This window comes from Notamacropus eugenii, chromosome 5 (genome assembly GCF_028372415.1).
Source record: "Notamacropus eugenii isolate mMacEug1 chromosome 5, mMacEug1.pri_v2, whole genome shotgun sequence".
NCBI lineage: Eukaryota > Metazoa > Chordata > Mammalia > Diprotodontia > Macropodidae > Notamacropus > Notamacropus eugenii.
In genome coordinates, this window is record NC_092876.1 from 88,613,701 (window position 1) to 88,638,782 (window position 25,082).

Consider the following 25,082-nt stretch of genomic DNA (forward strand, 5'->3'; position numbering starts at 1 on the left):
CAGAACCTCAAAAGACCCGAAATACAAAGAACACACAGAGTCTTAGTGACTAGAAATGAAAGTTACTAGAGATAAAATTACTCTTCTTCCATTCTTACTCTGCTCAATGCAATTTCTTTTTCACTCAGAATAAAAATACCTAATTATTTCCTCTGCTCAAAGAAATCTTTTACACACAGCTTAATCTGACTGAGATCTACTATCTGATGCCTCCCCAGAGACCTGACAACTGAGTATCTGTAATTTTAGAGGTTTTCTTCTCACAACTCAGTGTTTCAGATTTCCTTTTTGAAATCCTAATCCTGCAAAAAAAAAAAAAAAAATTGGGGGCATACTGTAACTCAACTTGAAGCTCATAGGCAGAATCCCCCAAATGCTCCAAACTCCTGAGGTGGCCCCTAGATTTTGTATATACACACTTTCCCCCATTGTATCTCCCTAGACTACTTCAGGAGATCTCTTTCCATGGAATGTATTCTATTGATGCAACCCCCCCTTCCACTCCCGACTTTGAGAGTGAAAATAAGAAGCTGCAGCACTAAAAGCCCAAAGAAAACACTCAAAAAGAGACGTAGAACATTATATGTGTACACACACACACACACACACACACACACACACACACAACATCAAGCTATTAGAAGACACCCTGTTTTCCAGAGCTGTACTCCAGCAAGCAAGCTGTCCCCAAGCTTGATAAAACAACAATTTCTTGTAATCACCCTATGAATGATCTCAGTCACAGAAAAATCCCAAAATTGTTTCATGTGATTATTATATTGCTTTGACCAGCACCAGCTGTTCTCTGAACACAGGCAAGCACCTGTTGTAACCAGGTGCAGATCATGAAGCCCTGCTATGAAGCAAACCTGTCTCATTGTTGCTGTTACCCCTCATTGTCAGGGGTACAGCTCACTGCTTAGCCAAAGGTACAGGTATTGAAGTCTACCCACACAAAAGAGGGTCCCATCACTGGGACTGGGGCTCTGACACATTCCTCCTTGCTTGCAAACCATTTTCCTTACTTTGAAATTAGACTTCTGTTTGATTACTGACTCTCCTTTCTCTAGTCTGCTCTGTTTGTCTCTGGCCATTCATAGGTTAGAGGCTGTTTCAGTTCAGTTGACAATACATGTGAATACACACACGTGTGTGTGTATATATACATATATGTGTGTGTGTTCATGTGTGTATAGCTATACAGTTGGTTGGTTGTCATCCTTTGTCTTCGAAGAGAATCAAAAGGACATTATCACGATAAAGTGAAATTTCAGCGTGTCCGACTGTGGCTGGTCAGACCAATACGAGCTCGAAATGCCCTACTACAGATTGGGCACAGATAGTCCATGTGAATATGAATATATATATGTATATATATATAGCTATATTATGCATACATACACATAGGTATATATACACAGACAGACAGATAGATGATAGATAGATAGATAGATAGATAGACAGACAGACAGACAGACAGACAGACAGACAGACAGACAGATAGATAGATAGATAGATAGATAGATAGATAGATAGATAGATAGATAGATAGATAGATAGATAGATAGATTCCTCCCTAGAGAAGATCCAACTTCTGGTAATAGGCAGAGTCAATTCACAGTCAGAGTCCTAACCTAAAGTTCCCTCTTGTGGACAAATTTTCCACTTGGGCCAAAAAAGATGTAGGGGAATTTTCTGATAAGAATCTGGGGTGCAGAGTTCTACTGCATTCATACTCTATAGTTCTTTCTCCAGATGTGGATGGCATTTTCCATATTCCACATTATGAGTCTTTTGGAATTGGCTTCGATTAATGTACTGTTGAGAAGAGTCAAGTCTATTAAAGCTGATCATCACACAGTGTTTCTGCTACTGTGTGCAATGTTCTCCTGGTTCTGCTAAATTCAGTCAATATCAGTTCATGTAAGTCTTTCCAGGTTTTTCTGAAATCAGCCTGCTCATCATTTCTTGTGGAACTATAATATTCCATTACATTCATACACCACAACTTGTTCAGCCATTCCCCAACTGATAGAAAACACCTCAGTTTCCAATTCTTGGCCACCACAAAAAGAGCTGCTATAAATATTTTTGTACATGTGGGTCCTTTTCCCCTTTTTTATGATCTTTTTGGGATACAGACCTAATAGTACTATTGCTGGATCAAAGGGTGTGCACAGTTTTATAGCCCTTTGGGCATAGTTCCAAATTGCTCTTCAGAATGGTTGGATCAATTCACAACTCCATCAACAATGCATTAGTGTTCCAATTTTCCTACATGTTCTCCAACATTTATGATTTTCCATTTCTGTCATGTTAATCATTCCGATAGGTGTGAAGTGGTACCTCAGAGTTTTTTGATTTGCATTTCTCTAATCAATAGTGACAGAGCATTTTTTCATATGATTATAAATAGTATTCTTCCTCTGAAAACTGCCTGTTCATATCCTTTGACCATTTATTAATTGAGGAAATGACTTGTATCCTAATAAATTTGTCTCAGTTCTCTATATATTTTAGAAACAAGCCCTTTATCAGAAACACTGGCAGTAAAAATTGTTTCCCAGTTTCCTGTTTTCTTCTAATCTTAGTTACACTGGTTTTGTTTAATATAATCAAAATTATCCATTTTGCATTTCATAGTATTCTCTATCCCGTTTGGTCACAAATTCTTCCCTTCTCCACATATCTGATAGATAAATTATTCCTTGCTCTCCTAATTTGCTTTATGGTATCACCCTTTATGTCTAATTCATGTACCCATTTTTTACTTTCTCTTGGTATGTGGTATAAGATATGGTGTAAGATATTGTTTTTCAGTGTTTCCTGCAGTTTTTGTTAAATAGTGAGTTCTTATCCCGAATAGACATTGACTACTGGGTCTTGTGTACCTAGTATATTCCACTGATCCACCACGATATTTCTTAACCAATACCAAATAGTTTTGATGATTGTTGCTTTATAATATCATTTTATATCTGGTGTGTCTAGGTCACCTTTCTTTGCATATGTTTTTCATTAATTGATATTCTTGTCCTTTTGTTCTTCCAGATGAATTCTGCTATTTTTCTAGTTCTATAAAAATAATTTTTTGATAGATTGGTATGGCACTGAATAACTAAATTAATTTAGGGAGAATTGTCATTTTTTTGCTGTGTTATCTTAGCTTACCCAGGAGCAACTGATATTTTTCCAATTTTTTAGATCTAACTTTATTTGTGTGTAAATTATTTTGTAACAGTGTTCGTGGGTTTGTCTTGGCAGTTAGACTCCCAAATATTTTATAATATCTAGAGTAACTTTAAATGGAATTTCTCTAGCTCTTGCTATTGGGCTTTGTTAGTAATATATAGAAGTGCCATTATTTATGTGGGTTTATTTATATCCTGCAACTTTGCTAAATTTATTAATTATTTCAAGTAGTTTTTTAGTTGATTCTCTAGGATTCTCTCAGTATACCATCATATATTCTGCAAAAAGGGATAGCTTTTTGCTTCCTCATTGTCTATTCTAATTCCTTCAATTTCTTTTTCTTCTCTTATTGCTAAAGTAAATATTTCAGTTACAATATTAAATAATAGAGGTGATAATGGACATCTTTGCTTTACCTCTGATTTTGTTGGGAAAGCTTCTAGCTTATCCCCATTATATATGTTTGTTGATGGTTTTAGATAGATACTTCTTATCATTTTAAGTAAAACTCCACTTATTCTTATTCTCTCTTGTATTTTTAATAGGAATAGTAGCTGTAGTTTGTATGCTTTTTCGCATCTATTAAGATAGTCATATGATTTCTATTAGTTGTGTTATTGATATGGTCAATTATGCTGATAGTCTTCCTAATATTGAACCAGCCCTGCATTCTTGGCATAAATCTCACCTGGTCATAGTATATTATACTGATGAAAAATTGCTGTAATTTCTTTGTTAATATGATATTTAAAATTTTTGCATTAATACTCATTAGAGAAATTGGTCTATAATTTTCTTTCCTATTTTGTCTCTTCTTGGTTTAGGCATCAGCACCATATTTGAGCCATAAAAAGAATTTGGTAGAACTCTTTCTTTGTCTATTTTTCCTAATAGTTTATTTGGTATTGAAATTTATTGTTCTTTATATGTTTGGTGAAATTCATTTGTAAATGCATCTGGCCCTGGAGATTTTTTTTTTTCCTTAGAGAGTTTATTGATGTTCAATTTCTTCTGGACAATTTTTACTTTTTATAATTATTCATCTGTTTCATCTAGATTGTCAGATTTATTGGCATACAGTTGGACAAAATAGCTCCTAATTATTGTATTAGTTTCCTCTTCTTTGAGAATTCACCCTTTTCATTTTTGATACTAGAAATCCGGTATTCCTTTTTTAATTAAATTAATCAAAGGCATCTATTTTACTGCTTTTTTCATAAAACCAGATATTAGTTTTATTTATTAGCTCAATAGGTTTCTTACTTTCAATTCTATTAATCTCTCGTTTTATTTTCAGAATTTCTAATTTGGTATTTAGTTGGAGATTTTTAATTTGTTCCTTTCCTAACTTTTTTAATTGCATGTCCAATTCATTGATCTCCTCTTTCCCTATTTTATTCATGTAAGCATTTAGAGATACAAAACTTCCCCTAAGAAATGCTTTTGGTGCATTCCAAAAGTTTTTATAGATTGTCTCATTATTGTCATTTTCTTGGATGAAATTATTGATTGTTTCTATGATTTGTTGTTTGACCCACTCATTCTTTAGGATTAGATTAGTTTCCAATTCATTTTTAGTCTATTTTTATGGTCTCTTATTACACATAATTTTTATTGCAACATGGTATGAAAAGCATGCATTTAATATTTATCTTTCTGCATTGGATTGTGAGGTTTTTATGCATTAATATATGGTCAATTTTTGTGCAGGTGGTATGTTTTTTTCTGAGAAAAAGGCATATTCCTTTCTACTTCCATTTACATTTCTCCAGGGGTCTACCATATGTAACTTTTCTAAAATTCTATTCACATCCTTCATTTTTTTTCTTGTTTATTTTATGACTGAATTATCTAGTTCTGAGAAAAGAAGTTTGAGGTCCCACACTAGTATACTTTTTGCTGTCTTTTTTTCCTCCAATTCACTTAACTTCTCCTTTAAGAATTTGGATGCTATACCACTGGGTGTATATATGTTTAGTATTGATATTATTTCATTGTTCATAGTACCTTTTAGCAAGCGGTAGTTTCCTTCCTTATCTCTTTTAATTGTACCTATTTCTGTTTTTGCTTTGTCTGAGATCAGAATTGCTACCCCTGCTTTTTGTCACTTCAACTGAAGCATAATATATTCTGCTCCAGCCTTTTGCCTTCACTCTGTGTGTATCTTTCTGCTTCAAGTGTGTTTCCTGTAAATAACATATTGTAGAATTATAGCTTTTAATCCACTCTCCTATCCACTTCCATTTTATGGAAGAGTTCATCCATTCACATTCTCAGTTATGGTTACTGTGTATTTCCTTCCATCCTATTTCTCCCCCTGTTTACATTTTTCTCTCTCCTTTCATTCTGTCCTTCCTCACCAGACTTTTGCTTCTGGCCCCCACCTCCCTCAATCTGCCTTCCCTTCTGTCAGCCTCCCTCTTTTTTTCTTTTCCCTTTCCCCTACTACTTCTGCCTTCCCTTCTATCCACTCCCCTCCATTTTCTTTCCCTTTCTTCTCCAACTTTACTATAAGTTAAGACAAATTTCTATACCCAGCTGAGTGTGTATGTTATTCCCCCTTTGAGCCAAATCCAATGACAGTAATGTTCAAACAGTGCTCACTCCACTCCCTTGATGTAATTTATCCTATTTTGCCTCACCTTTCTCTTCTCCCAGTACAATCCTTTTTTCACCCCTTAATTTTTCTATATCATCACATCAAAATTAACTTACATCCATACATTCTGTCTATGTATACCATTTCAAACTGTTCTAATAGAGAAACAGTTCTCAAGAATTACAAGTATCATCTTCCCATATATGGATGTAAGCAATTTAACCTCATTGAAAAACATGGTGCTTTATATTTCTTTCCCATTTATCTTTTAATGCTTCTGTTGAGTTTTGTATTTGAAAATCAAATTTTCTGTTTAGCTCTGGTCTTTTTATCAGAAAAGATTACAAGTCTCTTATTTTGTTGAATGTCCATCTTTTCCCTGAAAGGATATGCTCAGTTTTGCTGGGGAGTTGATACTTGTTTGTGTGTGGGGTGGCTCAGATCCCTACTTAAATTAATTACTCAAAGGCCTCTCAAAGTGATGACAGAAAGATTTATTTACTAGATTCTCGAGAATTGGGCAATTCCTGTACCAGTTCACGTGGAGCAGGAAAAAGCCGAAGACAAAGAAAAGGCAGTGATTTATATAGACCCTAACACAAGTCCCTCCCCCCACACTGACCATTATTCTCATTAGCTGAGAATATGATCTTACATTCTAGACACAAAATCTAACCAATCCCTAAAATGAAGACATTAAAGAATTATGTAAGTTTTATCCAATCATTGAGACCCTAATGTACTACACAGTTTTATATCCTTATATGGAATTATTCCACTCTAAAAATATTGTAACCTTGAGCCTCTCGGTCTTACCTCACCCTTGGGAGAAGAATTATAATCTGAGAAGTCTTCGCTAAACCTGTTCCACTCATTTGTAATCCTATTCCAAGTCATATGATCCTTTAACATAGAAGCCGCTAAATCCTGTGCAATTTTGACTGAAGCTCCATGATATTTGAATAGTTTCTTTCTGGATATTTGCAATATTTTCTCCTTGACCTGATAATTATGGAATTTGGCTACAATATTCCTTGGAGCTTTCATTTTGGGATCTCTTTGAGGAGGTAATCAGTGGATTCTTTCAGTGACTATTTTACCCTCTTGTTCTAGGATGTCAGGGCAATTTTCCTTCATAGTTTCTTGAAAGATGCCATCCAGACTCTTTCTTTGGTCATGGCTTTCAGTTAGTACAATAATTCTTAAATTATCTCTCCTGAATCTATTTTCCAGGTCAGTTGTGTTTTTCCAGTGGGGTATTTTACATTTTCTTCTATTTTTTCATTCTTTTGATTTTGTTTGACTGAGTCTTGATTTCTCATAGAATCATTAGCTACCACTTGCATAATTCTAATTGTTAATGAATTATTTTCTTCAGATAGCTTTTATACCTCATTTTCCATTTAGCCAATGCTACTTTTTAAAAAGTTGCTCCCTTCAGTTGTCTTCTTTTTTCCATTTAGTCAATTGTATTTTTTAAGGAATTGTTTTCTTTAGTCAATATTTATCCTTCCAAGGTGATGACTCTCTCTTGAAGACCTCTCATTTCTTTTTCCAATTGTTCTTCTACCTCTCTTATTTGACTTTTGAAATCTTTTTTGAGCTTTTTCAAGAAGGCTTTTGGGTTTAAGACCAATTCATATTTCCCTTTGAGGAAATGTAGGCATTATGATACTGTTGTCCTTTTCTGAATTTCTGTTTTGATCCACCATACTAGTTTTCTATGGCCAAGGTTCTTTTTCACTTCTTGCTCTTTTTTGCCTATTTCATAGCTTTTAAAGTTGAGCTCTGTTCCAGGAACACAGGGAGCACTGTTCCAAAGGCCCAATCACGGATTTTGTGCACTGGGGTCTCAGGTGCTAGTATCTCATTCATTTCACTGAGGTGTCCCAGCCTAGTCATGCCTGCTGTTGCCTGGTTTCTGGGGGCTGGTAAGTTGCCTTTTGAACTGTGGCTAGAGCCCTCACAGCTAGCCTACTGTGCCACTGTGCTGCTGAACCAAGAGTGAGTGGATGCTGATTTGTGCTGTGGCTAAGCCTCCCACTAGGTTGCCCCAACACAGTCTGCACTGGGCGGCACTCCCCTTTTACCCAAGACAGACAGATCCCTCCAGAAGTCCTTCTAAGTTATCTTAAGCTGGGAAAATTGTTTCACTCCAATTTTGTAGGTTCTCTCCCTCCAGAATCCATTTAGAGGCTTGATTTAATGTTGTTTCCAAAGGAAACTGGGGAGAGCTCAGGCAACTTCCTGTATTCTCTCCCCCATTGTGGGTCCACCTCCTCCCAATAAATCTTCTTGTAACACTCTTATTCTTTCTGTTAAAAAAAAAAAACCCAAGGCAGGTCCCAATGGTAAACCTATTTATCACTTTATGCAACACATGCATTATTAATGCTTATTTTATACCCAGATAGACCATAGTACCCAATTCCACTTTCATCATCTCCTCAATTACTTGTGAGACTACTTATTTTGTTTTGGTTTTTTTGGTGATAGATCTTCGCTCAGATTTTTTTAAATCATTCTCATTCACCAGATCCTCAGTACCTGTTTGCCTTCACCTGGAAGAACATACAACTGAGGAGGATTCATCTGTGTCAAAAGTATGTAGAAAGCTCTACAGTGTTTTCTCAAATCTTACAGCAGGACTTAGCTTCTAACACTTTTAAAGGCTCCTCTTTGGCTCAATACATTGCTGATCTTACTAATGGCAGCCATTATTAGCATCTGCTTCAATGACAGCCATCATCTTCTCCTTCAACTTCATCTAAAGAGCCACAAAGTTTCCAAATCAAACGTGCAGTGATACATCCAGCAGGTAGAGTATCTCAATTTTATTCAGGGTCTGCTGGCCCTTGCTCTGTTTCCCCAAAGCATGTTTGGCTCTTCCGCAACAGTTCCTACAACCAAAAGACAATTTGTGCTACTTTGGGAACAGCCACACATTGTGGACAATCATCTTTTGATGAGATCACTAAGCCTCTAGTTTCTCTAACCACATATTCTATTCTAAAGTCTTTGCAACTTGAGCCATAACACCTTACAGCCCTTGTAGATCTGAGCTCCAGCACTGCAATGCCTGGATTACAGTAAACCCTTTTCTCTTTTTGGTCATGAACATAAAGAGGGGGCTTGTGGTGTACTAACTCAAATGTTTGGACCTTCTCTTTGCCTTGTGGCATACTGTTCCAAACAGCATGACACTGTTGCTATGGGGGAAACCCTGCCTCCCTCACCACCTATGAGTTGCGGCTGCCACTGTCCTGTCAAGGGATCTAGTTTTGGGAACCCCACTGACAGTTCACTGCCCTCATGAAGTCAAAACTTTTTTGCTATGCCATTAGACTCAAATATTTTCTTATCAGAAATTCTCCAGATATGAAGTTACTGTACCAGGTAACATTGGCATACATTGCTCCATTCTTAACCCAGTAACACTGTTCTCAGACATATCTACCTCTAGAGGGCTTCTCCATGACAGTACCTCTGTGGCAGACATGGCCAAAAGTGCCACAATAAACTTTATGTGACTCCCTACAAAATCCTGGCCACACTTTATATACACATGGTTCTTTTTTTAGGAGGGATGGTCTTTGGTACACAAGTGCTGGCAGCCTCTTTGCCATCTAACCTCAAGTTTGCCCTCTTGCCAACAGACACAGTATAACCAATCATCTATGTCTATTCCCATTATACCTTTGGAGTTTGTCAAGCTGCTGGGATGCTATGGCTGCAGAGGAATTTTCTGACTTCTTGTGGTTAAGTCATTGCCAACACACATACATTGATGAATTTCCATCCTTCCCATGGCTTCCTAGGTCCCTGACTATTGTCCACTGTCCTGCCCAAACTAATGGAACTGACCCTGTCCTGAGAGGAAACACCTGTGCAGCTGCTGTTGCATTCTGCCCTTGAAGGGCCTGCAGATGTGATTCATCTTTCTCTCTGTGATAATGCTGACCTTTCTCTATCTTTCAATGACTATGAGACTGCAAAATGAAAACAGTATTTCTGTAACAATTAGGTATCTAGGATCTGGATGAGTGCAAAAGGCAAACCACTCCTCCCTCCTAGATTTTACTATCAGGTGAGTCTGTCTGCCTGTAAGGGGTGAGGAGGTATTTTGATAGACAAGGGATTGTTGATGTGTTTAGAAGGGTGTGGGCTGTCCTCCACATTACCTTTGTTGCTGTGTGTATTTGTGCTGCCCTTTGATGGAATTAAATGCTGCCTTCTTAGAGGTGAATGAACTATCCTGCTGGTATATTCTGTGGAGTTCTTGTTTTTCATTTAGTAGCTTCTGAATTTCCCCATCATTTTCATCAAACCATTCTTGGTGTTTGCGAGTGTTCTGACCCAGATGAGCAAATGCAGCACTGTACACCAAATCTCTGAAAGCTTTTCTGCTCCACTGTTGCCAACTTTCCTTATTTCCATTGTTGTATGCCTGTGAAGCATGGACAGTCTACCAGTGCCATGCCAGGAAACTGAATTGTTTCCATTTAAACTCTTAGGAAGATTCTGAAAATCACCTGTACCAGACACTGAAGTCCTTGCTCAAGCTGAACTGCAAGCATTCAAATTATGCTTCAGAGAGTGCAATTCCAATGAACTGGCCATGTTGTTCAAATGCAAAATATATGCTTACCACAAAGACTATTTTATGGAGAACTCACATAGAAGTCAGAAGAAGTGATACAAGGACACTCTCAAGGTCTCTCTCAAGAATTGGATTTGACCATGCTGCATGGGAGACACTGGCAGAGGATCACTCAGCATGGCATGCCCACATCAGAAAGGGTCCTGTGCTCTATGAGCAAAGCAGAATTGAGACAGCACAAAGTAAACATAGTATGCACAAATTTGGAGCATCCACCCTAAAAATTCACATGAACGATCTGTGCCTAACTTGTGGTAGGGCATTCCAAGTTCATATTGGTCTGATCAGCCACAGCCGAACACACTGAAACTTCACTTTATCATGGTGATGTCATTTTGGTCCTCTTTGCAAATGAAGGACAATAACCAACCAACCATTTGTGCTTCCTCCCTTTTCAGACATTTAATCAACATATATTCCATGTCATCATTTCCAGCAGCCTTCCTGAAGCTTATATCCTTTTAAACACTTGCAGATTGGCTCAAATCTGGCCACTCTAGGGTCTGATTCATTATTTTAAATCAGTTCAGTCACAGGGTTGAGGTCTTTTCTGGTTCTAAGGCCTTGTGGATTGTGTTGCAAAAAATTACTCTTACAAAAACTATATCTTGCTTTAGCCTTCCTGCTTGAATCGACTCAGACATAGGGTCTCATTTCCTTGACCACAGTCTTCTCCAAAATTTATTTGTCTCAGGGTGACTCCTAGGTTTTATAATCCTTATCACTCTCAGAGTTTAGGTGTGGTTGAATTTATGAACAGAGAACTTACGACCCTGACTGGTAAATTGTGTTGTGAAATACACCTTAAGCAGCGTAATACACTTCCTCTTGCTTTGTTCTATATTTGTTACAGATGATGATGGGAATTCCACCTTTCCTTTGGAAATGCTTACTGGTCCCCCTTCAATAAAAGTGAGACCTTACTCCCTGGTGTATACAACATTACTGGAAGGAGTTACTTCTGCTGTTTCTTAAATACAAGAACTAGAAAATAGCCTGAGGGAACTTAATGACAAGGAGCTGCAGTACATACTGGGCCTCTGGACATTTCTATACATGATTTTCATCCTAGAAATAGGGTCTGTATCAAGAATCTCCAGTGGACCAACAGAACTTGGCCCACTTGGGAAGGCCTGTTGCAAGTACTACTAACTGCCATTCCTGCAATCAAGATTGGGGAAAAGGATTCCTGGACACATTGGTCCCATGTGAAACCTGTCACTCATATTGTTTCTTGATGTTTTTGCTTTGTTTGCTTTCCATTATCCTGTTTGTATTTCCTCCCCAGTTTGGAAAAGGGGTATTGGAAAAGCCTTTATGCTATTAGTAAACCACATGGTGAGGTAGAGCAGGTTTTGTGGCACCTTAAAGCTATTGGCCTTCATGGACACTGGGTGTATCATCACATACACCAAGGGAACGTTGGCCCATGGGAAATTGTCCCTGTCACAGACAATGGAGCCATCCCATAACCAAGATCGGGATTTGCCTCATCCTTGACAGGGAAACTTGCAGTTATAGCTTTAGCTCAGTGTATTTTGGAAGCCCCAAAGAAAAGTTTGCTAAACTGGACCAGTCCTAGACCAGTAACTTCACCTCCCTAAAGAATCACTACATTTTGTTTAACATCAGTTGCTCTAGGGGAGAACAGCATGCCAAAACTTGAAATGCCTTCGTAGCTTTTAGTATACCCCTACCATCCTTTCCCTTTGGTATTACTCAGGACCAAGGCCCCTATAATGCCTTTGACTTTGGCAATGTAATTAACTGTGTACATAATTTTATTTTTCCTAATATAACTAGAGATTATAGAGGTTAAAATATAATTTCTTCTGTGCCAGAGCTTCTCTCAATAATCATATATATTAATAATCTATAGTAATCACATAGGCAATGCCCCCAAACATGTATCCCTAGTAAACCTTACCAGGAATGGTTTAAATTAGGAGAAGTTTAACACCACTTTTTCTAAGGAATTAAGGAATAAATGGGGGAAGACAGCAATGACAAAGAAACTGAAAAAAGTAGGGGTGAGGTGCCCCATGCTGGAGGAATGATGAAGTCCAGAAGAATTCAGGTAGGCAGGAAATGTGAGAAATGAATTGATGACTGGCCTAGGCACTCTCCTTAAATGGAGATTCTGAGAGGAGCTTCCATTCCACATCCTCAGCCTCTCCAGTCAGAGGGAGGGAGGGGCCCTAGGATCAGGGATGAATGTGGAGGTGTGAGTTCCAGGACTGATGTGATCTTGCAGGAAGATGCAGTTTATGGGGAGCATGATGAAGTCCAAAGGAGTGCAGCCAGTTGGAAAATGTGGGAAATGGATATTTACAATCAGAGTGTACACAGAAAAAGGAGATCAAGATGCAAATATATCTTGAGATCATGACACAGAAAGACTGATTGAAGGAAATGTAGAGGTGGGCTCTTCTAAATATTTTCAAGTGTTAGAATGTCTGTCCTGTGGCAGAAGGATAAGATATATTCTGTTTTGTCCTAGAAGCTAGAACTAGGGAGTAAGCAGTTCATGGAATTTGCTAAAAAGCCTGTTTTAAACAGAGACTTGCTGACAATTCAGATTGCTGGAAAGAGAAATAGTCTTCTCAAAGGGTAGTGAGCATCCCTAACTAGAGATTTAGGAATGAAGGCTGGATGATTTTGCTAAGGAAGGACTCACTTCCTTTGCCCCACAGTCTAAGTTATAAGGAGAAATGGAAAAAATTCTCTCACTAACATCTACTCCTACTTCCCCTGTGAAATTATGATATAGACTCACCATCACTCTTTCCACTTGAGGGGATTTTCCTATTTGCCCTCAGCCAGAAGGTCCTAGACATCCATCTATACCATTCTGATATTCAGGAAAGTAATTCTGGTCTACTTTTGGAGGACTTCTCCAATCAAAGCGTGAGGGTCTTAGAATGGATTGTGAGTGAAATACAAAACTGTTTCAGAGTTGTACCTACAAGCATGCACACACATCACTCAGAAGAATATATTAAGAAAGACAATGGGGCAGGAACAAGAACAATAAACTGTTTTATTTCCTTTGATGTCCATTTTGGATGATGTTGAAAACAAGGGAGGGGTGGAGCCAAGATGGCAGGGTGAAAGCAAGGATTCACCTGAGCTCTCCCACAAACTCCTTCAAATACCTCTAAGTGGTAAATCTGAACAAATTCTAGAGTAGTGGAATCCAATCCAGGAAAGTCTGGTGGTGGTCAGCAGGGGTCTGTTGCACCTGACTGGAAGAGGAATGAAGAGAGGAGCACAGAGCAGGCAGGTTGCACCAGCATAGACTTGGCCTTAGCAGGGCCAGATCAGACCACAGAGGATTGAATCACCAGTGGCAATGATGATTCCCAGACCTCTCAACACAGGACTGGGGTCTGTTGGAACTGGGTCAGAGAGAAGCAGAGTCCTGCACAGGGCCTGCTGCAGTGCCAAGAGCAACTCCTGGGGCTATCAGTCCACAGACCGAATGTTTGAAAATCATCTATTTAAACTTCTGGGAGCCAAGATGGCAGAGTAAACAGTAAATGCTCCCACCCTCCCTTCTTGACCCTTGAAAAAAATCCTGGAATAGTGAAGTCAGCAGAAAGACAGAGTAAGGCAGTCTTTTAGCTCTATCTCAGGAGGCTGTAATGGGAGTTAAAAATCTTCACCTATTGATAGGTCTCACTTAGGACTATTGAGGGAGGCCTGATCAAGGGAGGCTTGTTTTGTATGGGGGGTGGAGACACCACATTTTTTTGTTAATTAATGAGGCACTGAGTTACAAGGTCATGCCCTCCAGCTCTGAAAAGAATACATATACTCTGAGGTGAGATTTTGTTTTGGGGTTTAGTTTTTGGAAGAAGTTTCATGTGCCAGATGAGACTCTGGGCAGCCATTTTACACAGCCCTCTGGCTTTCAAAACTGACATGTTGGTGCTTCACTCTCTAATGATAATGCATGTACTGTCTATGGTCAGACAGCTGGAAGCCCTGTCTGTTGGTCTTGCTTGTATTTTCTCTGTTGGTATACGTGTTTGATTAAAGTGATTGTTACCCTCAAAAGTTTCTTTCCTTTTAGAAAAGCATATCTAAGAACCTGTGCAGCAGGCCTTCCTGTGTATACCATGGTGCTTACTGCTACAGAGGCTTAGGGGATTAATAGGAAATCTCCTTCTTGCTGTGGCTGAAGGGGATAAGTACAGGACAGGAGGCATCACAGCAATCCAGCAATAAGCCCTGCCTCAGCAGAGCAGCAGAAGATCCCGAACTCCAGGGTGGAGGAGCAGGAAAGTACCAACACCAGACACATACTACCTATGGCTCAGCACCAGATAAAATACCAGACCACTACAACATCTAACTGCAAGCACCTGAGGCCCTAGCACGGAAAACCAGTAACCAGAACCAACCCCCAGAACAAGAAGTCTGGGATGGTGCCTTCTGGGCCCCAGAAGCAGAGATCAAATATTAAAGCCAGAAAAAAAGGCAAACAACATGAGCAAGAAGAATAAAAACAATCAATGACCATAAAGAAATATCTTGGTGACAAAGAAGAACAAAACAATTTCAGGAGAGGACAGCATGGTCAACATAACCATATTCAAAACCTCAAAGGGGAAAGTGAACTGGTCTCAAGCCCAAAAAGCCTGCTTGGAAGAGCTCAAGAAGGATTTTAAAAGTCAAATAAGAGAGGCAGAAGAAAAATTTTAAAACACAATTTACAAAATGGGGGGAGGGGGAGAAGTACACCAAAGAAAACAACTCCTTAAAAAGTACAATTGACCAAATAGAAAAGGAGTTACAAAAGCTAACTGAAGAAAACAATTGCTTAAAAATTAGAATTGAGCAACTAGAAGCTAATGACTCTGAGACACTAAGAATCAGTCAGACAAAATCTAGAGAATGAAAAAAGTAGAAGAAAACATAAAATACAACTGACCTGGAAACTAGATTCAGAAGAAATAATTTAAGAATTATTGGTCTACTTGAGGACCATGATGAAAAGAAGAGCCTGGACAGGATCCTTCAAAAAATCATCAAGAAAAACTTCCCTGAGGTCCTAGAACCAGAGGGCAAAACAGGCATTGAAAAAATCCACTAATCATAACTCTACAATAATGTTGTTTACAAGAAACACATTTGAAACAGATGGATACACACACAGGGTAAAGGTAAAAAGTTGTAGTACAAAAATTATGCTTTAGCTGAAGTAAAATAAGGAGGTGTAGCAATTCTGATCTCTGACAAAACAAAAGCAAAAATAAATCTAATTAAAAGAGATAAGGATGGAAATTATATCCTGCTAAAAGGCACAATAGCCAATGAAGCAATGTCATTACTAAACATATATGCACCAAGTGGTATGGCATCTAAATTCTTAGAGGAGAAATTAAGGGAGTTATAGTAAGAAATTAACAGAAAAACTATACTAGTGGGGAACCTTAAATCTCCCTCTCTGAAATAGATAAATCTAACTACAAAATAAACAAGAAAGAAGTTAAGGAGATGAACAGAGTTTTAAAAAAGTTACATATGGTAGATCTCTGGAGAAAACTGAATGGAGGTAAAAAGTAATATGTCTTTCTTCTCAGATATGTATGGCATCTATGCAAAAACTGACCACATATTAAGGCATAAAAACCTTACAATACAATGAAGAAAGGTAGAAATATTAAATGCATCCTTTTCTAATCATGATGAAATAGTAATTATATGTAAGAAAAGACCATGGAAAGATAGACTAAAAATGAATTGGAAGCTAAATAATCTAATCTTAAAGAATGAGTGGGGCAAACAACAAATCACAGAAACAATCAATAACTTCATCCAAGAAAATGAGACAACCTATAAAAACTTTTGTGATGCACCAAAAGCATTTTTAAGGGAAGTTTTGTATCTCTAAATGCTTACATGAATAAAATAGAGAAAGAAATCAATGAATTGGACATGCAATTTTAAAAGTCAGAAAAAGAACGTATTAAAAATTCCCAGTTAAATACCAAATTAGAAATACTGAAAACCAAAGTAGAGATTAGTAAAATTGAAATTAAGAAAACTATTGAACTAAGAAATAAAACTAAGGACTGGTGTTATGGGGGAAAAAAACGATAAAATAGATAAACTTCTAGTTTATTTGATTAGAAAAAAGAAAACAAATTATCAGTATCAAAAACAAAAAGGGTAAATTCACCACTATTGAAGAGGAAATCAAAACAATAATTAGGAAGTATTTTACCCAACTGAATATCCATAAATATGATAATCTTAGTGAAATGGATGAATATTTACAAAAATATAAATTGCCCAGATTAACAGAAGAGGAAATAAAATATTTAAATAACCCCATCTCAGAAAAAGAAATTGAACAAGACATCAATGAACTCCCTTGGAAAAAAATCTCCAAGAGGGGTGGAGCCAAGATGGTGGAGTAGAAAGATGCACATATTCTAGCTCTTCCCCCAGAGCCCACAATATACCTATAGGGAATGATTTTCAGTGGCTTCTGGGGTGGCAGAAGGCCACGGGGCGATGGAGTGGGGGGTATTTCCAGGCCAGGGTCGCCTGGGGAGCTGACGGGAGGGGTCTGTCACACCAGATGTGGGAGCTGACGACAGTCCCACCTGGGCCTGGTAGCGCAGGGCTGGAGCAGGGGGCAAAGTCCCCAGTGGCAGCAGCAGTGGTTCCCAGACCCCTCAACCCACAAGCACCAGAGGCAGCTTCAGCGGTCAGTGAGAGGGTTTTTTCACCTCCATGACAGGGGATCAGGGTCCTCCCTTGGCCCTGACCCTGAGTGGCAGCAGCGGTGGCAGAAGCAGTGGGAGGTGATGGCTGCTGTGGCCTGGGCAGGCAGAGACTAGCCTCCATTCTTGGAGCCTCAGCTTAAAGCCCCTGAGGGAATTGAGCAGCTGATCTGAATCTCAGCCAACAGCCTGGTCAGGGAATAAACACCGCTCCCTTGACTGTGCCACCTTGGAGGAACTAAGATCTTACAAGTCCCCAGAGTATACCCTACTCTTGACAAAGGACCCAAAAGTCAAGTAACTGATTGGGAAAATGCCCCAAAAAGGGAAAAAAATAAGACTATAGAAGGCTACTTTCTGAGTGAACAGGTATTCTCTCCCATTCTTTTGGGTGAGGAAGAACAATATTTACCATCACAGGAAGACATAAAAGTCAAGGCTTCTGCATCCAAAATGTCAAAAATAAATATGCAGTGATCCCAGGCCATGGAAGAGCTCAAAAAGGATTTGGAAAATCAAGTAAGAAAGCCAAGATGGCAGAGTAGAAAAATGCACATACACTTGCTCTTCCCCCCACAGGCCATAAAATACCTGTAAAGAAAGACTCTCATCAAATTATTTCTTTCTAACTGCTTGCAATATTTTCTCCTTGACCTGGTAACTCTGGAATTTGGCCACGATGTTCCTAGGAGTTTCTGTTTTTGGAATTAGAATAGGCAAAGATGAAACAAAGCTATCACTCTTTGCAGATGATATGATGATATACTTAGTTCTAGAGAATCAAGTAAAAAACTACTTGAAATAATATATAACTTTAGCAAAGTTGCAGGAAATAAAATAAACCCACACAAATCAGTGGTATTTCTATATATTACTAACAAACCCCAACAGCCAGGGATAGAAAGAAAGTTTCAATTTAAACTTACTGTACACATTTTAAAATATTTGGGAGTCTACCTGCCAAAATAAACCCAGGAACTATATGGACCCAATTGCAAAGCACTTTTCACACAAATAAAGTCAGATCTAAATAATTGGAAAAATATCAACTGCTCATGGATAGACTGAGCTAATATAATAAAAATGACAATTTTGCCTAAATTACTTTACTTATTTAGAGCTATTCCAATCAAACCACCAAAAATATTTTATAGAGCTAGAAAAAATAATAATAAAATTCATTTGGAAAAGCAAAAGTTCCAGAATATCAAGGGAATTAGTGAAAAGAAATGCAAGCAAAGGTGGTCTAGCTGTACCAGATCTGTATTATAAAGCAGCAATCATCCAAACTACTTGCTACTAACTAAGAAATGTAGTGGTGGATCAGTGGAATATGTTAGGTACACAAGGCAGTAGTCAATGAGCATGGTAGTTTGTACATTAGAATATAGAATTTGTTAGTTAGTTAGTTAGTGTTAGAATATAGTAGAGGAGTAGTTTATATATAGTGGGGAGGCAAAGGACAGGGAGGAAATTTGGAACTCATAAGTTTGTGGAACTGAATGTTGTAAACTAAAAATAAATAAATAAAATTTAAAAAAGAAAAAGAAAACAAGGCCCCTGAGCATCTGATCTGAAGTTTTGTTGCTGAATGTGATAATTCCAGTAAACAGAAGTATTCTGGGGAATTGAAAGGAAAATGAATTTGGCATTCTGTTTGCTGAGTTCTGAAGTGGGAAAGTGTGTAAGTACAGTGTCCTTCCTTGTATGTAGGATTGCATTTTTCTCTCAGCATACCTAGGCCTCTATATCCCATATACCTGAGACCCCTTACTGATTTTCCCTATCCCTGATGCAAACCTTCCTTTCTTTCTCCCTCTCCTCAACTGCTTTCCTACTGAATTTTTATATATTTGTACAACAAACTCTACGTACATGTATTGGAACTTTTATTTCCCAGTTCAGAGAATGATGACACACATGAGATGTCCACATCCACTCTTGATTTTTCATTTTGGTATACTTGATTTCTCAAGTGTTACAACTGTGAGAAATAGTAAATTTCTATATTCTTCTTACTCTTTTTTTATTCCCTTTTCTTTTATCTCTTAAAAGTGACAAAATAAAACAAAACTATACCTAGGCCCTGCATTTGGCATTCCTTCAGCGAGTATACTGCTTAAGCAATGATCTCCATCTTCTATTCTAATGTATTTTCTTTCCAATTTATTTTTCCCCCAGCAGCTCTAATTTCAGTTTGCTTCATTTGCTCTGGCTTTATTTCTTTGGGTCAATCTTCTAGTCCTTATGGCCAAGCCATTCTTTTCTGTGAGGTTTTGCCAATAGGAAGGAAGGAAGGAAGGGAGGAAGGAAGGAAGGAAGGAAGGAAGGAAGGAAGGAAGGAAGGAAGGAAGGAAGGAAGGAAGGAAGGAAGGAAGGAAGGAAGGAGAGAAGGATTTACTAAGGACCAACAGTGTGCCCAACACTATGTTAAACACTTTACAAATCTTATCTCATTTGATGCTCACAACAGTTCTGAGAGGTAGATGCTATTATTATGACCTTTTTACATTTGAGGAAACTAGGGCACCTAGGGGAAGTTAGGTGGCACAGTGGATAAAGTGCTGGGTCTGAAATCAGGAAGACTCATCTTCCTGAGTTTGAATCTGGCCTCAGACACTTACTAGCTATGTGAGCCTAGGCAAATACTTAACCCTGTTTCCATCAATTTCCTCATCTGTAAAATGAACTGGAGAGGGAAATGAAAAACCACTGCAATGTCTTTGTCAAGAAAATTCCAAATGAGGTCACAAAATGTTGGAAATGACTGAAAAAATTAAACAATAACAAAAAGGTATATAGATGGTAAATGGCTTGGGCAGGGTCACACAGACAGTATCTGACAGCATATTTGAACTCAGGACTTCCTGATTCCAGGTCCAGTGCTCTATCTACTTCACCACCTAGATGCCTTATATTTTTGTGATGGTATTTTCTTCTTCTGAGTTCAACTTTGGGGTTCTCTTAACTCATGGTCTTTCTTCACTATTTCAATCAGTCTCTTTCAGAGCTGTCTTCTGTTTACTCATATCTACAACCTCAGTTCCTGGACTGTAGTTTTGTGCTGGGACCAGGCTCTGTCCCCTTTGTTCCTCTTCCCTCTGTAGTCTGGATGCTGCTGTCATTATCCTACAATTATCAACAGGATAGCTGAGAACAAGTCCAGCTTCTGTTGTAATCATTGGTTTCTGCCTCCAGATATCTCCATCATAAGGCAGGTGTTGACCTAGGCTCTGTCATGTTTTCCTTCTCTTTCAGCAGTTCCCAACTGGGACTCTTTCTCTTGTTGTGGCCCTGAAAGACCCCAGTGACATGTGGGAGACTGTGCTTGTTTCAGTCTTCCTGGAAACTCCCTTTCCTTCCACCCACCCTTAATAATACATTTGGGCCACCTGGCCACTGCCCTGGTCCTGTTTCCTGCTGTGCCTATAACAGGAACACTGGCTTTGAGCCATATGAAGGGCCCCAGGGCACACTACCAAACCCTGTAACCCGGCACAGTGCACCAGAGTAAAAATGGTCAATCCATTATCATATACGTGTGTGTATATGTATGTATATGTGTGTACGTAAAAATATGTATTTGTATATAGGTACACACACATATATATTCCAAATATATATCATTAATTAAATGATATGCTTAAATGGTTTACAAGAATTAGGACAATGAAATTATTTCTGGGTGGAAAGATTTGTCTATTAAAAAAAGAATTCCTTCTCCCATCTTGCATTGTGCATGTTCATCCTTCGTTGCCAAAGAAGACCATGCCATCAGAGAAACAATGACATGACTTGCACTTGATTTTGTTTTGAGTGAGGGAGGGCTGTGAAGGTCACCAGTCTCACTTCTCCTCCAGAGAGATCTGAATGCAGTGACCAGATATTCATCAAGATGACTAGGGATGACCCATGATGAGACAATTGGAGTTAAATGACTTGCCCAAGGTTACACAGCTAGTGAATGTCAAGTGTGTGAGGTGAAATTTGAACTCAGGTCCTCCTGACTCCTACACTGATGCTCTATCCACTGTACCACCTAGCTGCCCCAACTGGGTAAAGTAGGGTTGGGAGAAAAGAAAGGCTTTTTTAAATGTCTCTTTGGTTTTAATATATTTTTTGTGGTTCAAAGTATCACTTTGTGTGTTGGGACCAAACACTTATGAATATAAAATTTATAAGCCAGCATGAAAAGAAAGAAACCATTAGATCTGACAGCTATGTGGTATATAAGGTGACAGGGAGGAGTTTAAAATGACAATGAGGTTGTGAACCTACTCCCATATTCTAGCCCTTTATTGTGCCTTCAACAGGCCACTCAGGCTCCATTTACCAATCACTCAAAGAGTTTATATTTGAATCTAGAGCCTTTAATAAAAACACAACAGTTTATATTTGAAATCTAACCCTGGGTAATTATATTTTAATCCTAGGTAATAAAAATATAGCATAGCTTATCAAGGAGGGGAGTGGCATGGTTAGCCTTGAACCTCAGAATAATCACTTCAGTAGTTGTATAATGAATAGGAGGGGGAATTGATGAGTCTGTGAGACCAATTAGAATGCTAATCTAACAGTCCAAACAATGGGTGATAAACTAGGGCAGTAGATGTGCAAAGGGGAAGGGGACTCATATGAGAGATGTTGGGGAGGCAGAAGTCACTGGATCTGAGTGGGCACATGGAGTAAGCAACAGGAGGAGGTTCTGAACTTGGGTAACTGATAAGATGGTGGTACCTTCAACAGATAAAATGAAAGATAAGAAGAGGGGCGGGCTTGGGGGCTGAGATAATGAGGACAGTTTTAAAACGTTGAGTTTGAAATGTTTATGGGATATCAAATTCTAAATGAGTAGTAGGCAGTTCATGGGTTGGAGGTGAGAAAAGAAACTAAGTCTGGAAATAAAGATTTGGTAGTTATCAGCTTGGACACAGTCATTAAACATATGGGAACTACTGAAATATAGTAGAAAGAGAGCCACCTGAAGAGCCCAGATCAGAGTTCAAGTTCTGCCTCAGACACAAACTGCCTGTATTACCTGAGGTGAGTTCCTTAACCTCTCAGTTTTCCAGGGCAACTCTGCATGAATATAAGTTGCAGATTAGAAGTAGCTCTTTATTGGTGGAGGGAGGTCTCTCTAATAATTGACTCACTGGTCTGGGAAAAATTAAAATACTATTATTATCATTACTATTATTATAGCTTTATGCCCTTGGTTCTAAATCTGGACTACCTTTCTCTGATCTTTTTAAAATTTTTTATTATGTCCTTAAATCTGGCTAATAAGCACTTTAGGCTATATTTTGAGTGGTTGTAGGGCAAGCTCCACTTTCCTCCTTGTTTTTCTTTTTGTGTAAATTTCTCTTAATATTCCTTTCTGTTTGTTTGAAAATGCTTTCATTTCCCATTCTTCAGGCTGCGCTGCCTCACCTTTAGAAGGTCTCCAAAGTCTTGTGGGTTTCAGACTCCAAGCAGACGAAACTTCGGTCCAGTGGAAGGCTAGCTGCAGCCAGCATCTCTGAAGACACAGGGGCTTGGGTAAGCCCCGAATCTGAGAGGGAGAGGAGACAACGTGTGGCCTGCAGAGCAAGGTTGATGGGGAGTGAAGAGGTGTAGGCATCCTGAGGGAGGGGAGAAACAGAGACAAAGGATGGAGTTGAGACTAAGTGAGCCATGGGAGGAGTGAAAGGGACTCCTAAGAGGGACCTTAGGCATAATCTAGGCCAATATGTTCATTGTGAAAATGGGAAAAGGGATTTTTGTTGCATTAATAGTGGAGAGAGTATTCAGAGCAAATGGAGACAAAGGAACAGAAAGAGAACAAAGGAGGCACAGTTAATCATTAAGCATTTATTACTTACCTGCTATGTGCCAGGCACAGTGCTGTGTGCTAGAGAGATAGAGACCATAATAAAAGTGTCTGTGCTTGCAGGAGAAAGTAAGAAAGAGAGAAAAGAAGACAAATCTAAGGGCAGAGATGCATAAGTCATGAGCCTGGCATGACAGATATATAAACAGAAAAGAGACTGAGACAAAAATGAGGTTAGGAGAAAAGAGGAGAATGGGAATGGGGGGAGAGAGAGAGAGAAAGAGCATTAGCAGAGACAGAAAGAAATGCAGCATAGAAAGAAGGCAAAGAGAGAGATGAGCAGGTAGCAAAAGGCCGGGAGAAAGAAAAAGGAGACAGAGAGTGGAGTTCTGTTGGAATCAGATTAATCAGGGAATGAGGGAGATCAGAATGTTTGGGGAGATCAGCTGATTCAGGGATCCTGGGTCACAGGCTTCAAGACTTTCAGGCAGGCATATGCTTCAGGGGGGCACTGGGGCACCTAGCTGATCCCCAGGTAGAATATCAGTGCATTCTCTTTTCCATTTTCTTTTCTCCCCCTTACCCAGACCCACACTTTTACAGTCTCTCCGGGAAATTCACTTATGGGTGGTTCTGCAGGGCTTTGCTGGGCTCCCCTTCATCCAGAAAAGTTGTCTTGGGCCCTTTCTTGCTCACTTGGGCTTGTCAGAGGAGGTTCATTTATTTCCTCTCATGCCATGTCCTCTTCTGCCCTTCTCTCTCCTTCAGGGAGTCTAGAAAAAGGAATGGAATCTCTACATGTTTGAAATTTGCTTATGTATAGGCATGCAATTCCTATCTCCAAACCAGGACTCGTATTTGTTGTTATGGGAGTGGAGCATATTACAGGAGGGGAAGGTGGGGGGTGGGTAGATCATCACAGATGTTCCCCATTTCTCCCCCTTCCTTCTATTTTGGTGATTCCCCAACACTTTCGAGAATGAAGACTCCCATTTGGTTTCACAAAAAATCATCAAACCCCACAATAGTAATTGTGCTTTCAATATCTACTCATAAAGAAAATACAAGAATAACATTGGGTGTTGGAGCCAAGATAAAGGAGAAGAAGCAGAAACTCACCTCCGCACTCCCCCAAACCCCTCTGAACACCTTTAAATAATGCCCTCCTGGAGTGGCAGAACCCATAGAAGGATAAGGGAAATAATTTTCCAGCCAAAGACAACTTAAAAGATTGTCAGGAAAAGTTTGTCACACCTGGGTGAGAGAGGCTATGCCAGTGCAGATCAGGCCCCAGTAAACCAGGAACAGGCCTTAGAAGACACTGAATCTTCAGTGGCAGTGGCTGCTTCCAGAGCTCTCAACCCATAGAAACTAAGGGGGTCAAACAAGTGATCAGAAAGAGATTACAGAGGTCTCTTTGCTGGCACTGGAGGCAAGACTCTATTGCTTTGTTTATACTAAGATCTGGATTGCAGTCCTGGGTGGCAATTCCAGGGAAAGAAGGACCATTAGCACACCAGAACTTGCAGTCACATTGGAGGATAAACACAACCTGTAGAACACCAGAGGAGAGGAGAAAGAGGAGAAGGAGGAGGAAGGGAGCTGCTACTAACTCACAGGTTGTGCTTGTCCTTTGTTCTTGAAGAGTACCATGACATCAAGACGATGATATGACTTGCAGTTGACTTGGATTTGAGTGAGAGAGTGCTGTACATGGTCACCAACCTCACTTTCTTCTCCAGGACAAATGGTAAAAGAAATACAAAAAGACAATGAGGGGAAGAATGCTTTGAAAAGCAGAACTGGACAAATGTAAAGAGAGACAGAAAAATTCTATGAAGAAAAAAACTCCTTAAAAAGTAAAATTGGCATAAGAGGGGATGATAGAAGGGAAGACAGACTGGGGGAGATGGTAGTCTGAAGCAAAACACTTTTGAGGAGGGACAGGGTAAAAGGAGAGAGAGTATAGAATAAATGAAGGTGGATAGGATGGGGGGAAATACAGTCAGCAATCATAGCTGTGAAAAAATTTGAAACAAATTTCTCTGATAAAGGCCTCATTTCTCAAATATACAGAGAACTGAG

General features: G+C 39.0%; 1 long non-coding RNA gene across 1 annotated transcript; it reads right to left on the reverse strand.

Annotated features, from left to right (window-relative positions):
* Nucleotides 1–22,624: 22,624 nt before the first annotated feature.
* LOC140508639 (uncharacterized) lies at nt 22,625–24,796 on the reverse strand. The gene is made up of 3 exons (XR_011968491.1): nt 24,615–24,796; nt 23,591–23,770; nt 22,625–22,809 (listed from the first exon to the last, which is right to left on the reverse strand). It is a non-coding gene; the product is annotated as an uncharacterized lncRNA (long non-coding RNA).
* Nucleotides 24,797–25,082: the final 286 nt, after the last annotated feature.